Source organism: Aquila chrysaetos, chromosome 3, assembly GCF_900496995.4.
Source record: "Aquila chrysaetos chrysaetos chromosome 3, bAquChr1.4, whole genome shotgun sequence".
Taxonomy (NCBI): Eukaryota; Metazoa; Chordata; class Aves; order Accipitriformes; family Accipitridae; genus Aquila; species Aquila chrysaetos.
In genome coordinates this window covers 55522929-55538242 of record NC_044006.1, presented here as the reverse complement: position 1 = coordinate 55538242, position 15314 = coordinate 55522929, and positions in this window count along the sequence as shown.

Sequence of the window (15314 nt, the reverse complement as noted above, 5' to 3'; positions counted from 1 at the left end):
ATCTTATTGTATTCCCTTTTTAATATTTGAAAGTACCATGAAAAATTATTTAAATTTCTCACTCTTTCACTGCTTTGTTTCATTTTGAAGCAATATACATTTTTCCAAGACCTAATAAAGGAGAAACTGTTCCTAAAACATTATTTTTATGGTTTTCCATTTTCTGTATTCAGTCATATAAAGGTGATATCATTACCCTGTGGGGACTGTGTTTTTTGTTTGCAGTGGCACCCAAGAGACAGTATAAGGATGCATTTACATAGCCATTGCCCTCAGGAATGTCATATTATCAAGTTTAACTTACTGAGCAATAAATTCTTACCAGCTTTCAAATCCAAAAGGGGCAGCATGGGAATTACTCTTTATACTACATCTTTAAACAAGCATTTCTTATATTTTCTAGGTGATAGAAAAATTACAGTGAAGTAGGGAGGGAGGAAAAGGGAAAAAACAATAATCTGACTCATGGTGGGAAAATTTGAAAAGGTCATTCCTTGTTTCTGGCCTGCTAGCCTTGGGGCACATTTTTCTCTGTTTCACTGCCCAACCTTTACTAGTGCTTTTGAGATGAGGCAAAGACTCATCCACCTTCATGGTGCGGTTCTGTTTCTGGGTGAAGATAGGACTGAAACCAAAACTGAATAGGAACAAATACTGTGGGAAGAGGCTTTCAGCCAAGTGCTCGGGACTTCCCCCTTCAATTCTCTTTTCTGACACCAGATTCTTCTTCTGACACCAGATGCTTGAGGAAAAGGAACAGTTTGGATCAGCTTCCTCATCCTGTTCTCAACTACTGGTTCAACTTTGACTTACGCCTGTTTTTACCTCCATAACAGGTTTTAAGCACAGCCCAAATTAAATTTCTCTTTTAGCTTTGATTGTTCATGCACATAATCTGTCATTTAGGCAGCCTCTCTCTCCATCTCCCTCTTTTTAGTCAGTGTGACCTAGGAACTGAAAAAGTATTGCTTTTGATGGCATATCTGAACCCCAAATTAAAGGTATTAGTATGGTCCTGTCACTGCCCAGTTCTGGAGTCATTAAATTTAAAATTGTAAACAAAAGCCTAGAAATATTCAAATATACTCTACTGTTAAACTATGCTTCATTCTAATTATCTGTCATATGTAAATACTTGTAACTATGAGCTGCAGATTCCCATTGCAGCAACAGGCAACTCTGCAGCCTAGCCAGTGGGTGGCAAACATGTTTAACTGGAAATCTGATCTGGCCCTGCTATGTGGCCCCTAGTCTGCAATATTTTAGATATCGCTTTCAGCATGTCACTCCCATCAGAGGTCCTGCTATAAAGCTTCAGCACCTGTACTGCTCAGAAAGGCAGCTCTAATCCAGTCATTTGTGGTCCTGGTCGAGACCTCACTTCTTCCACACTCAGTAGAGGCCCCAAGATCAATACAGTCCATCATCATGACAAAAACACTGGCTCCAGATGCATAATGAGATATATATCCCTAGGAGGAAGGTCTAAAATACCCACAGCAGTGGAAACAGGTCAAGCCTCTGAGATAAAGGCACACCAGAATCCCATACATGAACCAGCTGCTATAAAACAGGTGACGGATGTCCCCAGTACTCCTCCTTTCCATCCTACCTGCCTGGGAGGACGAGACTGAAACAAGCTCTTTCACTCCCTTCTTCACCTCCAGATAGATGCCACTGTGACAAAGTCAACATGGGAGGCGAAGTGGCAAATAACCATGTTGGCAGGATTTCTGCAGTTTGACAATTGCATCAGGTATCTTCCCACTCTTTATAATATTTCTGCTTGCTTCTTTCATTTTGATTAGTATATGAAAATAGCAAAAGCTAAAGGACTTTCTTCCCACAGAATAAAAATACAGGATGCTGGAAAAGGAAGTTGAGAAGGTTCCTGAAACTCTAGGGAAAAAAAAAAAAAAAAAAAAAGAAAATACAACTTTTCCATCATTCAAAAGAGGCAGATATTTAGCATTTCTCATTTCTTAATGTTCTGATGTATTAAAAACCCAGTCTTCTCCAAGACTCTTACTGGTCTGCTCCAAAAGAAAAATGGTTTAACAGCTGGGTACTGTCCTTGGCCAACTGCATGAGGTGACAGTGCACCACCACCATCTACTGATCAACTGGCTGTACTACCAACAAAGGTCCTCAGACCGATTTGGATTTGCAGAGATTTTAATTCACACGTTAAACTTCTTGTACTGAGCCAGAGTTTGTCACATGTTGCATATGCCTCAAAAGAAGAGCAAAGACAGCTGAATCCAAGAGTCTAGAAGAATCATGAAACTGAAAAATTTCAGGGAGCAACTATTTAGATTTCTTGCATAATGTTGATCTACTGCTGGAAAAACTACAGATACAAGTTATTCGAACAGCATTTTGCTTTGACTTACAAATCATGAAAAACTGGTGACAGTAGGGTAGGCAACACTTATTAATGTCACTGAAAGGATTAAAAACTTCTTTCTCTTCCTGCACTTTTACTTATGCTAATGAAAATAATCAGAAATATTGTGTAAATTATTTTTGACAACTCTTCCAAGGTATTCAGCTATCTACATCCATTTAAAGAGCTCAGTAATGTAATGCATTACATTGCATAGGACACACACTCAGTTCTTCATGCTAAGCTCAGAGCACATTTCTTAGGAGGACCTAAGCTGTCACTTCTTAGTATGTCTTCTTGAATTTGACTATATAAATTAAAAATTATTTCATGGCAAGGTATTTTTGTAGTAATGAAAGGACTAAACTGATGTCAAATTTCTTAGCTTAAAAAGGGTTATTTTGTTTCATATTCTTTATAATATCAGTTTTTCTTTTTCTAAGCTTTCAAGGTTTCTATGTACTTAGACCAGCTATTCCCTTTTTTAAGAGGCTGCATAGAATCTTTGACTGCCTCTGTAGCACATGGAAACTTTTTACTGGAAAGGTTACTGACATTGAAAGTGTGGTCTCTCAGCTTGTCTTATGTTATTGATTCCTTTTGGTCTGATACTGCTGTAAACCAAGTTGATGTGAATGAGGATTAGCCTGGTGGAGTCAAAGTTGTGTAGAAGTGGGAGACAATTAACAAGAATCCTGCTGGGTAGTTTGTGCAGTATCTACACCTCTGCCAAAGGGATCTATCAAAAATACCCAGTCAGAGCACAGAATTTCACATCTGTTCTGTGTTGGTGTAAATGTCTGTGCATTGTGTATGAAGACACAGATTGGTGCTCAGAGCCATCCTTTCCACTTCAGGTCTACTGTCTTTTGTTAAAGTGCTTCATAGGGCTAGCCCTTCAATCCAGTTATCTTCTTTTGTCTGTGCTGATGGAGTTGTGCCAACTTACAGCAATAGATAATAAGGCGTTACGTTCTGTACAAGTGTTACCTCCGTGTTTCACTTTGCTGTGTCTGTGCACTAACTTAGATGATGGTTATTTGAGGCCAGTCACCTTTGATTTACTGTTGAGAGTGCCATGCACACCTCTGTCACTGTAGACACAATAAATAGTGTGATAATAACAACTTACTCCCAGTGAACAAGAAAGCAGACACATTAGCTAGTGGGCTGTCTTGTCTTTGACTGCAACCAAGGGATTTTACAGGTGTTCAGCTGGCCACAGGAGGGCTCTCATATTCCCTAGATTCAGTAAGGAATAGAATGTGAACAAAGACCACGTAATTCAGATCAGACAAATTCTCTCTCTTCCTAGATTACACTCATAGCTTATGAAAAATGGAGTTTTTTATAGTTCTTAAACAAAGCCTTTCCATCAGGGTTAAGGCCAGCTGGGACAATTAGATCATCTTACAGAATATGAATCCATTATTCCCAACATTTTTGTAGCCAGAACTCCCTGCAGCCACCTTCTCCACTTTCCCAGTCCCTAGACTTCACCTTTGTCTGTCTGGTCCTTTCCACTTCTGTTTTCCTGCTTGTGCTTTCCCTCAGTTTAATGTGTCTTAATGGCAACAGCAGGGAGGTCATGCTAATTATCCCAGCAGGGTTTATTAGCCTGGACTCCAGTCACTGCCATGCTTTGCCTCTAATGCCATGACTCTATTCTGAAGCACATCTTAGTGACTGGAAAGTAAGAACATGAGCTATAAGATTTTACCAATGTGCTTTTGTTTTGTCAAGATGTTTTTGCTGAATACATGTTTGTGTGCCTTTACACAGTACAGTCATTTTTAAAGAATTATACTAACTCCACAGACTTTAGAGTGAACAAGGAATTAAAGCCTTTTACTTAGTTAATACTTTTCTTATATTTATAGGCCTACCAGTGGCATGCATGTACAGATACAGTTGTATGCATACATATATGTATTTATGTGTCTTGATATATATCTATGTATACATTAACAATATATACATAAAGATTGAAAAAGGACAGTATTGCACAGTGACGTTGCAAACACATAAACAAAAGCTTTTCATGGAGGGGAAATACAAGAAAAGCACGCTTGAATTGTACAACTTCCATGTTGGTATTGCTGGATTTCCATTTTCAATAGTTTGTGTGTAGCCACATGCACGTGCATGGATACATGGTTAAGTCTAACATTTGAAGAGTTCCAGTTTCCTACAGTCAAGATTTCAGTAGTGTTTATGTAGGTTATGACCACCCTGAGTCCTTAATTTTAATGGGAATTGTGTGTCTAAACCTTCCTGAGAACACTGTGCCTGACAGTCAGAGGTACTGAAGTCCTTCAACTCAAAGCCAGCACATCTCAAAAGCAGGCTGGCACGCGCTCAGCCAGTCTGAAACAGGCAGACAAATTCAGTGCACATTTGGACAGCATAGCTTTTGGGGCTACTCTGAGTCACTCTCACACTGAAATGATGTCCCTGCAACCAGGGCAAATACAGGGCTTCCAGAGCACATCTCACTCTTGTCAAGTATGTGATCCAGTTTGGGGCCTGTCTACTTTTCTTGGGCCAAACCCACTCATTTTTATCTTCATTTTCTCAAGCTAGAGAATATCACAGCATCATAAGATACATGTAATGAGTTCACATCTCATTTTCTGGGTTTCCCCAGAAAAGTTACATTGATTGTGGTCTGGAAGACATGTTGCAATGGATGTCTTTTAATTCGCATAATGTTTTCAGTTGAAAGCAGAAACAGCCTGCATCTCATTTTTTGTGGCACACTGGTTCTGTACTCTGTTTGATAGCCATACCATCTCTGTCAATGAGTGAGCTCAATATATTTTCCCAGTTCCTGTCTCCTGTATTGTTCTTTTGCAGTGTACAGGGGTTGTAAGAGAAGCTGAGTAGTCCTTGAGCCCTGCACTACAGGGATAGCCTGGCTCTTATCTATTGACATTATTCCACAATCCTACGCTCAGCAGTCCCATAAGTTTCTTCCCTCCTAGGGAAGAAAAAGAAAATATTTTTAGATTTCTTATTAGCCTTTACCCTGTCTTCCCAACATATGGCCACAAACTCTCTTGCCTTCAGTAGTTTTCTCTGTGTTGGATGCAGGGGCTGATAATAACTCTTCTTTCTTTTTTTTCCCCCCTTTACAGAAGGCATACGTTCAGCTGGAGGACTGTTCCTAGAGCAGCGTGGGGTTTAGGAGTGCTCAGTGAGGGGCTGTGAATATTCCTCAGAAAGCAGCACAGAGTTTGGTGTAAGATTAAACTGGGTAATCCATAACCAGAGCAGGCATATGATGTGTCAGCATGGTGGGAAACACCAAGAAATCAGGCAGAGGCTGTGAGCAGAGCTAAGGGGAATGGCCTGGGAAATCCAGAAGTTTGCTGCCTTTCCTAGAAGCAGCTGATCCATGCTTCAGTGACATCAGCTTTTTGTTGCTCCCAGGAGTCTGCTCCAGTAGGCAACTATCTACTTTGCCTTTCTCAGAGCCAGTCCTGCCCACATCAGTCTTCAAAGGGTTCAGAATGCCAGACACAAAAGCAATTTCACAGTGCTTCAGCCCCCATCTCCTGAGGCTTGTGCCTCTTGAGAAGCCTCAATGTTTTCCTAAGTAATCATGAAACGAGTCCCTCCCAGCCAGCTACATTTATGATGAATTACAATGCCTGGTCTTATTCACTCATGAGGCAAGTAATACAGTCCTGCCCATCATTTCAGTATTTCGCATTTCACTGTGTTAATCTTGCACGCTACTTAAGCTCTGTCTTTTCCAGATGATGAGTAATTCAGGCAAAACTACCTGCAGATGCTCTTTCTCTCATTCATGCTCCCCTCCCTTGGAAATCTGTGGCAGCATCTGTTTCAGACAGACAGTCCTCCAAAAGAATGGGACGAGCTGATTCTCAGACAGCAACTGAGACAATAACTGCTCTCCTATCTTTTTAATGTCATTTAATAAAAATTTCAGCAAATGTTCAATTCTGGTACATTTGTAATCAACAGCATAGATGTCAGGTTTAATTAGGAGTCAGTGATGGGTTCTGTATTTGTGGTTCAGTTAATATGCCCTACAGTATCAAGTATAATGCAAACTTAAAGTGAAAAGTATCGCAGTTCAAATGAACAGACTATTCAGCCGTATCTACATGCTCTGGACAAATAAGAGATAAAATGAAAAGGAGAGAACAGTGCAGACAGAGTTCTGTGCATTTCTAATAAGTATACAGCAAAATACCAGGGAAGATATGCAAAACCTGACCTGAAAAAGTCCTGGCACAAGTGTATAAATATTTGCCAGTATGGTAATTAATGTCTTGATTGAATCTAGATTACATAAAATGTTCAGTCTCAGTGCACTCAGAGAAGAAAAGCAGTGGACCAAAAAAAAAAAGGAAGAGTATTTAAATACAATAATGAATTTAATTTAATTTTTTTAGTTGTCAGGTGAACCCCCTTCATTTTAAATTCTATCATTTGTATTTTAAATGCATAGTGAAAGAGCTGCTATCTCCTTTTCACTAAAGCAGGGACTGAGTTCATTCTCTCCTAAACTCTGGCATAGAGAACGCTGTCATGTCTCCTTCCCCTAGCTGACAAAAACACTTACATTGTTCATCAGTCCTTTGGTCACCTTCCTCCAACAGGTTTCTGACATTGCCTTCCTTCCTTCCATGCCAGATGCACCTTTGACCCTTTGCTTCCTACGTGCTCTCTCATTTCCATTGCTTCCTCCCTCTGTGCTATGCACAGAGAATGGGTGCACTTGGGGGCTTCAGGGGCAACCTGAAAACAGCACAACTGTGACTATCTTTAATTCCATGCATAAAAAAGGTTGCAGGGAATGGCAAAATCTTAAGCGTGATGGGTTTGGCGTTTGATTACTTCCAAAATAACGGGAGATGGCAGGACAAGGAAAAGGCACAAGTACACCAAGATGCTTCCTGAGACAATGAGCTCTGGAAATCCTAAGACTCACAATAATAGCAAGTAAACTATCAGAACCATCTATGAGCATAAATACATGTGAAAAAACAAGCAGTTTCCAGATATTAATATTGTAGGATTTAATACTTATATGTCGCCTGAAACAACTTGGTAGCAAACGCTATGTGAGCTTGAAGACATTGCTAATGAGCCTGAGTTTAGTAATAGAAGGAAAAAAAATCACTTTGCAATGTGCGTCACATTAATTGTGGTGGGAGGGACACTGTTCAGCACTAGCTAATTCAAAGCTGGGCCCTTGGGATCTAAGAAACTAGTTGCATTTGCTGGCACAGCTGTAGCTGTCTAAGAGATTACTAAGCTGTGATGGGATGTATGTGGGAATCAGATGCAGCAGGCCAGTCATCTGAGAAAAATTGTATCAGTAATAGCCTCGATCTTTTGGTTTTAACTAGGTAGATAAAATTAAAATATTCCAAACTTTATTTCTGCTGGCATGATGTGGTGAAATAAATACCTGAAATATTTTAAAAGTCAGTCTTAGGTAGAACCTGGAAGGTTATACTTTACAGAGATTCCAGGATTACAATATAATTCTCTGTCTTTGTAAATTACCAATAACTGTGAATTATTTTCAAGTGGCTGCATAACTGCATTTGAAAAAAACCTGAGCTTTAACTTTAAAAATGGTAAGTCTCCAGTTCTTACGAAGAAATAATGAATCAAACTGATGCAATGTTGTCTGTTTGAATCAGCAAGTGTATTGACACCAAAGATAAGGGGTTAATTCTGATCAGTCAAAACCAACCATTCCTCAATTCTAATTAAAGAAGGAAAGAGGTTGAAGCAGGAAGGTGGGAGTGGATGGGGATGGACCTGTAGTAATTGAGATTAGGTAAAACTTCTCAAACTGTAGCAGTAGGCATGCTTAGGATAAAGTAAAGTTTAGAAAGATAAACCGGGATAAATATATGAGATAAAACAGATGAGAAGAAAGAGAAAAAATAGAAGTGCTGTTTAGAAGTATGGGCGAACAGTAAGCAGGTTTTAAATAAAAGAAATAAAGGACATGATTTTTGAGGAGAAAGTTATAATTTCCAATTGTAAAGCTGATGTGCTTGAAACTAAAAGGTTGAAGTAACAAAAAGTTGGAGTAGAAAGATAAATGAGATTTTGGTAATGTAGGCAGTAGCTGAAACCCTGAGAGTAAGTGAAGTATCCTGGGTGAGAGGAAGTCTGAGGGCAGAGGTAACAGGCAGGTGGGAGGAAGGGGAGCTGCAGAAAGAAGATGATTGACAAAATTGACTGGAGAACTTTAGTGAAATTCAGTTTTTTAAATCTTCCTAAGATTATGGCTTCTGAGAATGTTTGCCAGTTTTGTATTGATTTATAAAGTGGGTTTTGTTTTGGTTTGTTTTTTTTCAAAAAGACTAAAACCTGTACAGAACTTCTTAATGACAGCTCAAAGCCATTAAGCAAGACTCTCTTGCATTTTATTTTTGCTGACTCAAAGGGAGACAACAGAAGGAACTGTCATCAGGAGGCACAGGGAAGCACAGGCACTCACAAACTCCCTGAACAGAGCTGTGCCTGGACGGGTGTTTCTATCTCCATAAAGTTCCAGAAGAGCTGTACTGCTGCGGTGGCACGGGCAGAGACAACTGAGAGCAACGGTGTGACTCAGGGGTGAGGAACTCGGATCCAAACCGTTTTGAGTGTATTTCATCAAGGCAATTTAATAGTGAGTGGAGGCTCTTAGATTTAGTCAAAAGCCATTAAGAGCTTTAGGGAAGACAGTGGTTTTAGTAAGGCATTACACCAAAATGGCACTTTAGAAAGCTTCTGTTTTGCTGATATGCTTTTGCCATCCTTTGATGTAGCACAAAGATAGTTTAGTTTATTTAAATCTGACATATTTTTTGTTGTTTCATAACAGCTTTGTAGCAGTTCAGACAATCACATAAGTAGTGTCCAGCAGAATTTAATCCAGGCCTTCTCCAGAGAAAATTTTAAGTTCTCCTAGCTTATATCCGAATGATAGTCATCCCTTCAGCTAAATGGAGCCATAAATAACAGAAAAGAGAAAAGGATTTTTGAGCTGAATAGCAACTTCCTTTTAATTATAGTCTGTGTTAACCTTATAACAATCATTAGTATGAATGTTGTCACCTTTTCTTAGTTTATTGAGAATTTTGTTACGTTGGTGTTCTTACTAAATCCTTAGCTCTCAGAGTCAGGGGCTCATCTGGGACTCTCAGATATTTGCTGTTTGTTTTAAATTCAGGTTTCAGAAGTGCAGGAAAAAGCTGGAAAACATCACTACCCTAGAGGTTAAAAAAAACCCCTTGCCAGTCACAAAATGTGCAAAGTAATTCCATTCGGGGATGGGAGAAGGTGAGGTGTCTGGGGTTTTTTTATATTTAGGATTAGTGATACTGAGTATCTGAAATTAATGCATTAAAAAGTAAGGAAAACAATTCTCTGTGTGTGCACTCGATGCATTATACATGGTGCTATGTTTTCAGATACACAAGAACTGAATCTTAAGACCAGGACTTGCTTTAGCCTCTCAGCATTAAGCAAGACTAAAGTTTTGTATGTTTGCATGAGAACTGGAGCAGGAACTGGCAGAGGTTAAAAAGAATCATAACTACAGTTCTGTTTTAGAGCATCTGTGGTCAGATACTGAGACCTTGATTTGCTTGTCAGTGTTCTAATTTTGGATTATCTTAATGTTTTGTCTTTCAATTAAATGAAATCCCTTCAGCCTAGCACTAGTGGGTTCTCACTTGTTTGTTGTTAGTAAGCTGCCCACAAGGCTAGATTCCCTCTCTGGCCTGTCCTCTGCTCTTATAAAACTCCTTAGTTTATAAAATAATGATTTGATCATATCCCCATGTGTGGATTTTACTATCTGCCCGTGTTTTATAGAGAGACTTCCAGCTGCTGAACACAGCTGCTGAATATATTCTGCCCTAACTCAGTGGCTGCAAACTGAAGTATCCATGTCTGTCTTACCAAGACATGTATTGTTACTGGGAAATATCTAGATACCAGGACTGGCATTTCCACACTGGACTGGTAGACTAATGTCTGAAGGCCTTTTTCATCACATGCTTCCACCAAATGTTTTTCCAGCAGAAGTTGCTTCAAAGCAACTTTTTGAAGCTGGGTTGCTTCAAAAAAGTGATAGGTTATTGTACAGTATTTCTGGACTTGCATTTTCCCCTCTCGGAACAGCAGGATATGGAGGTTTGGGGTTTTTTAAAACCTCTGCCCTAGACTCCTTACGATCCTTGGGGTTAGTCCAGACCTTTTCTTCTTCCAAGTCAGATTGAGTATCATTCAGCTATTTGTTTCAGTCTTCAGGGAAATACAAACACTGTGCCTCAGCTATTCTAAGCAGAAGTTGCACAAACAGTGTTGACAGAGGAAACTAGTTTTTGATGTAGGCAGCTGCCCGGGGCAGCAGTCTACGGGAGCTGCCATTCACCCCAGTGAGGGACAGATGTTTCCCCATAGCTCACCTGCCAACAGGGTTAAGCACAGCTCACTGCTCCCAGAAGCGGACTTTGGTTTTTGCAGCTACGCACAGGGCCAGACTTGCTGCTCTTCCTGCTAAGGGAAGGGCTGGGGTGGGAGGAACAGGGGCCACTTTGAAGGGGAGTCTGTGATCCACTGGTAGCAGCAGTCGCTACTCTCTCGCTTCTTCCCTGGTGCCGCTCTCCCCTTCCATTGCTCTCGGCCCTGAGCCTGCTCTTCACCTTCATGTGTTGTCTCCCTCAGCAGGAGCAGAGGCTGCTCTTTCTGCTAAGAGGGAGAAGGGATCTGGGAAGGAAGACAGCAGGGATCTGCTCATCTTCTGAGCAGATCATGCTGGAGGGAGAGTCACAAGCTCACAGATGCTGATATCTCCCATAGCTCCCAAAAGTTCCACAGACCCCACACAGCCCTTCCTTCATCCTTCCTTCCCCTTTCCCAAAGCCCACTGACTCCTCGGTCATCCTTTCATCCCTGCTTCACATCTACCGCTGTCTCCCCGTCCTTTCTCAGCTGCTGGAGCCCAGCCTCCTAAACCCCTCATTTTAAGTTCAAGACACCCTGCTAGCCTCTCCTCTGCAACCTTTAGGCAATGCTTACAGATCTTTTTTTTTTTAATCTCACCCTAGTCCTATTCTGGTAGCTCCCACAAGATAAATATTATTTTATTTAATATAGAAATAGGGCAGTGAAACCTACTTTTGGCTCTAATGTTTATTGAAGCCTTGAGCTGGTCCCCATCCAGTTGTCTATCAAGGGATTTAGTGTGCAGTCAGGTATGGGGATGTATTTCACACATAACTGTTCCACACTGACTTCCCTATGTAAACAAGTACTTAGGTCTTGCTTAGGCAAACATTTCTTTACCTTATGAGCACGTATAGGCACTAGCTGACTTTCACATTAATAGCACAGCATGTGTATGTCAATATTGAAATGATCTGAGATCTTCAGGGTAAAAGCTATTTATGCCAAAGATAGCCTTATGTTTTGGTATCCACACTCAGCATGGCTACAACTAAAACAACAGTCATACTCAAACACTGCTACGTTTCTGGTATGGATAGGAAGTTATTGTTGTTCTGGCCATAAAACTTTGCTTTTCTTTTTGAAAGATCCAGGACCAAATAGCTTCTATAATTTTCATGTGAAATGTTGAACACCACATAATCAGTAACTGGGTCAGCTACCAGGAGCATTGCAAAATAATCTTCAGTGCTTTGTACTCTTGACATTCAATTTTTTTTTAGATTCAGTTTTGTGTGGTCTTCCATACATAAAGTAACTTGTGCACTGGTAAACATGGACTCTGCTAGAAATGATAAAAGTACTTCAAAGCCATTCTCAAATGCACAGACCAGTACTACCAACCAGAAAGGCAAGATAACAGCTTGCTAGAGATATGTCTTTACTACAAATATTTGCATACCTTGGTTCATGGAATTAACCTGCTATATAGAAAATATTTAACTGTTAATGCATTATAGATTTGTCATTGGTTCTCTAAACACGGCTTTCATAATTTACATTTGTGTACATGGACATAATACCACAAGAAAAACTGTATTAGAAGTTGGGAGAGAGAACAGAACTAATTAGCCCAAATTTTTGCTTAAGCATATCCAGCATACCATTCAAAAGTGTCTATGAAATTACTAATCATAGAAAATTGAAAATTTTAACTATAAGCCTAACCTCAAAGTAAGCCATGTACTCTTCAAGGCACTCTTTGAACATGTCTATCTACTAATGATTGATACAGAGAGCCTCATTAATAGCTAATCATGTTGTAAGTACATCAGTATGCATGACTTGAATGGTCAACTATTTGGAAATTCATTTCTTTGTACAATTTAAACTGTAATTTACATTGTTTGTACAATGTAAAAAATGTACAATGTATAGCCTCAGCATGGCCTGGACAAATAGGAAATGCTGTAGAAAGGAAAAATTTCCTTTTGCGCCTTGGGGTACGAATAGGTCCATCCATCTAGTTCCCATTGCATCTCAAGTACTAGGGCTGAAGTATTCGTTCTGAATAGAAATCACAGAATCACAGAAGGGTTGAGGTTGGAAGGCACCTCTGGAGGTCACCTGGTCCAACCCCCCTGCTCAAGCAGGGCCACCTAGAGCCAGCAGCCCAGGGTCGTGTCCAGACTGCTTTTGAGTATCCACATAGATGGAGACTCCATAACCTCTTTGGGTAACCTGTGTCAGTGCTCAGTCACCCTCACAGTGAAAAAGTGTTTCCTGATGTTCAGAGGGAACCTCCTGTGTTTCAGTTTGTGCCCATTGCCTCTGGTCCTGTCACTGGCCACCACTGACAAAGTCTGGCTTCATCCTCTTTGCACTCTCCCTTCAGGTACTTATGTACATTAATATGATCCCGCCTGAGCCTTCTGTTCTGCAGGCTGAACAGTCCCAGCTCTCTCAGCCTTTCCTCATGGGAGAGATGCTCCAGTTCCTCCATTAACTTCATGACCCTTCATCGGACTCTCTCCAGTATGCCCCTGTCTCTCTTGTGCTGGAGAGCCCAGAACTGGACACAGCACTCCAGGTGTGGCCTTACCAGTGCTGAGGGGAGGGGAAGGATCACCGCCCTCAACCTGCTGGCAATACTTTGTCTAATGCAGCTAAGGATACCATTCACCTTCTTTGCTGCAAGGGCACACTGCTGGCTCATGTATGACCAGATTAGAGCTGAGCTCTCACTAGAGCCTGACTTAGGTCATATTATTGTATTAATGTTATTTACTGAGACCTCTCCTGTGGTGTTTACTCAGACCGCAGTAAATTGGCTCCTTTTTTTCTTTAAAGGTGTCTAGCCAATGGGTATCAGCAAACAAGGCATGAAAACATGACTGGAGTATAACTGATGTTTGCTTAAGCTTGAAGAGGATTTGAATCGAGCTCTAAGATGTGAACTATCCCATGTGTCACAGGGAGTGTTTATCCAAAAATCAATGGCATTACCAATATGTCAGTCTAGATACTTCAGTGCTCATCGAAGCAAGGGAGAAAAGATCATTTCAAGAGAAGCTGTTTGGAGGAATAGCTCAGTTTCATTACATGAATGGGTGCATTTATGAGAATGCTACGATATAATTATATACATAAATTTAGCTTATTCAGGAAGGAGACAAGCCCTGTGTGCCCAGCATAGTCTAGAAGTATATCTGGGCTGCAGTAAAGAGGGCTAATGCAAGGAGTGTGTGGTATTATATATAGCTTGTGTTTTCAAAATCTGCATAGCCTATTTAGGATCAGGTATCCACATCGCACTTTGGTAGGTCAAAATATTTATGGGAATATGATGAAAAAATATGGGTTTTCTTTTCATCCTCTGCCATGTTATTGTTAGATGGGATATTGTAATATCAAGATCTAGATATTAACTTTTACATAATTTGAAAATAAGACATTTGTGAATAACCACTTCTAGAGAAGCTTTTATCCTTTCTTCATGTCTAATCGGCTTTCGTGAAGTGGTAGACGTTGTATGATGACATCTCTTAGTCATGGAATCCATATAGGTGAGCTGTATTTCCCAGGCTAAATAAAACCCAAAAGCTATGAGACCACCCACCTAATAAAGTTGAATTTCCTAACTTTAAGGTAGCTTACTCAAGTTCAGTAGCAAAACAACATAGGAGGGCCAAAGCAGCCTGTAATTTCAATGAATTGTGGTAGTTCCCAATGCACAGGCACAGGAGAGGGGAAAGTGCTACAGTGAGTGGCTCCAAGTAGTATTCTTTCTTCTTTGAAGGAAGAAGGCAATGATGAAAATTTAACCTTTCATATGCCTGTAGCTTGTAGTATGAATTAGGAAACATCCCTTGCTTGAACTGTAAATCCATTGCATAATGGGTCAAGTGAGCAAATGCTGCCAAAACTGAGTCTTGAAACAGACCATTTGTTTACTAGTGATAAAGCAGAATTTTCTATTTTTGTAAAAGATGATTAAGGGAAGGGCCTAAATATAAATTCTAGACAAAATTCATTGCAATATCCTATTTCTCAGTGCAATATCTCATTTCTTTTCCAGCCCCAATCATTATGTGTTATCCACTGATGTTGCAAGGACCGTGGTATCTGTTTTCTGTGGAAATACAACTATGTTCAGGAAAATGCATATTCCTCTTTGTAACAAATTGCTCTAGCTTTCCTTATGGACGGAAATAGGTTTAAATAAATTTCTGGCTATGAGCCTATCTTATTTATGTTAATTTAAATCAATGGGCATCCAGAGAAAGGGAAATGGGATGTCAAAAAAGATGCTATATAACGTGTGATTATTTACCACGTGGCCAACCTTCTTTCTTTAGGAAGGAGTTGCCTCACAGTCACTAACAGACAGCCCCTAAACTTTGATCAGCTTTGTTATAAATCCACTGGGCTCTTCAGACCATGCTTGGTACTTGATAACTGTTTAGACATGAGTTCACAATATTGAAATCTT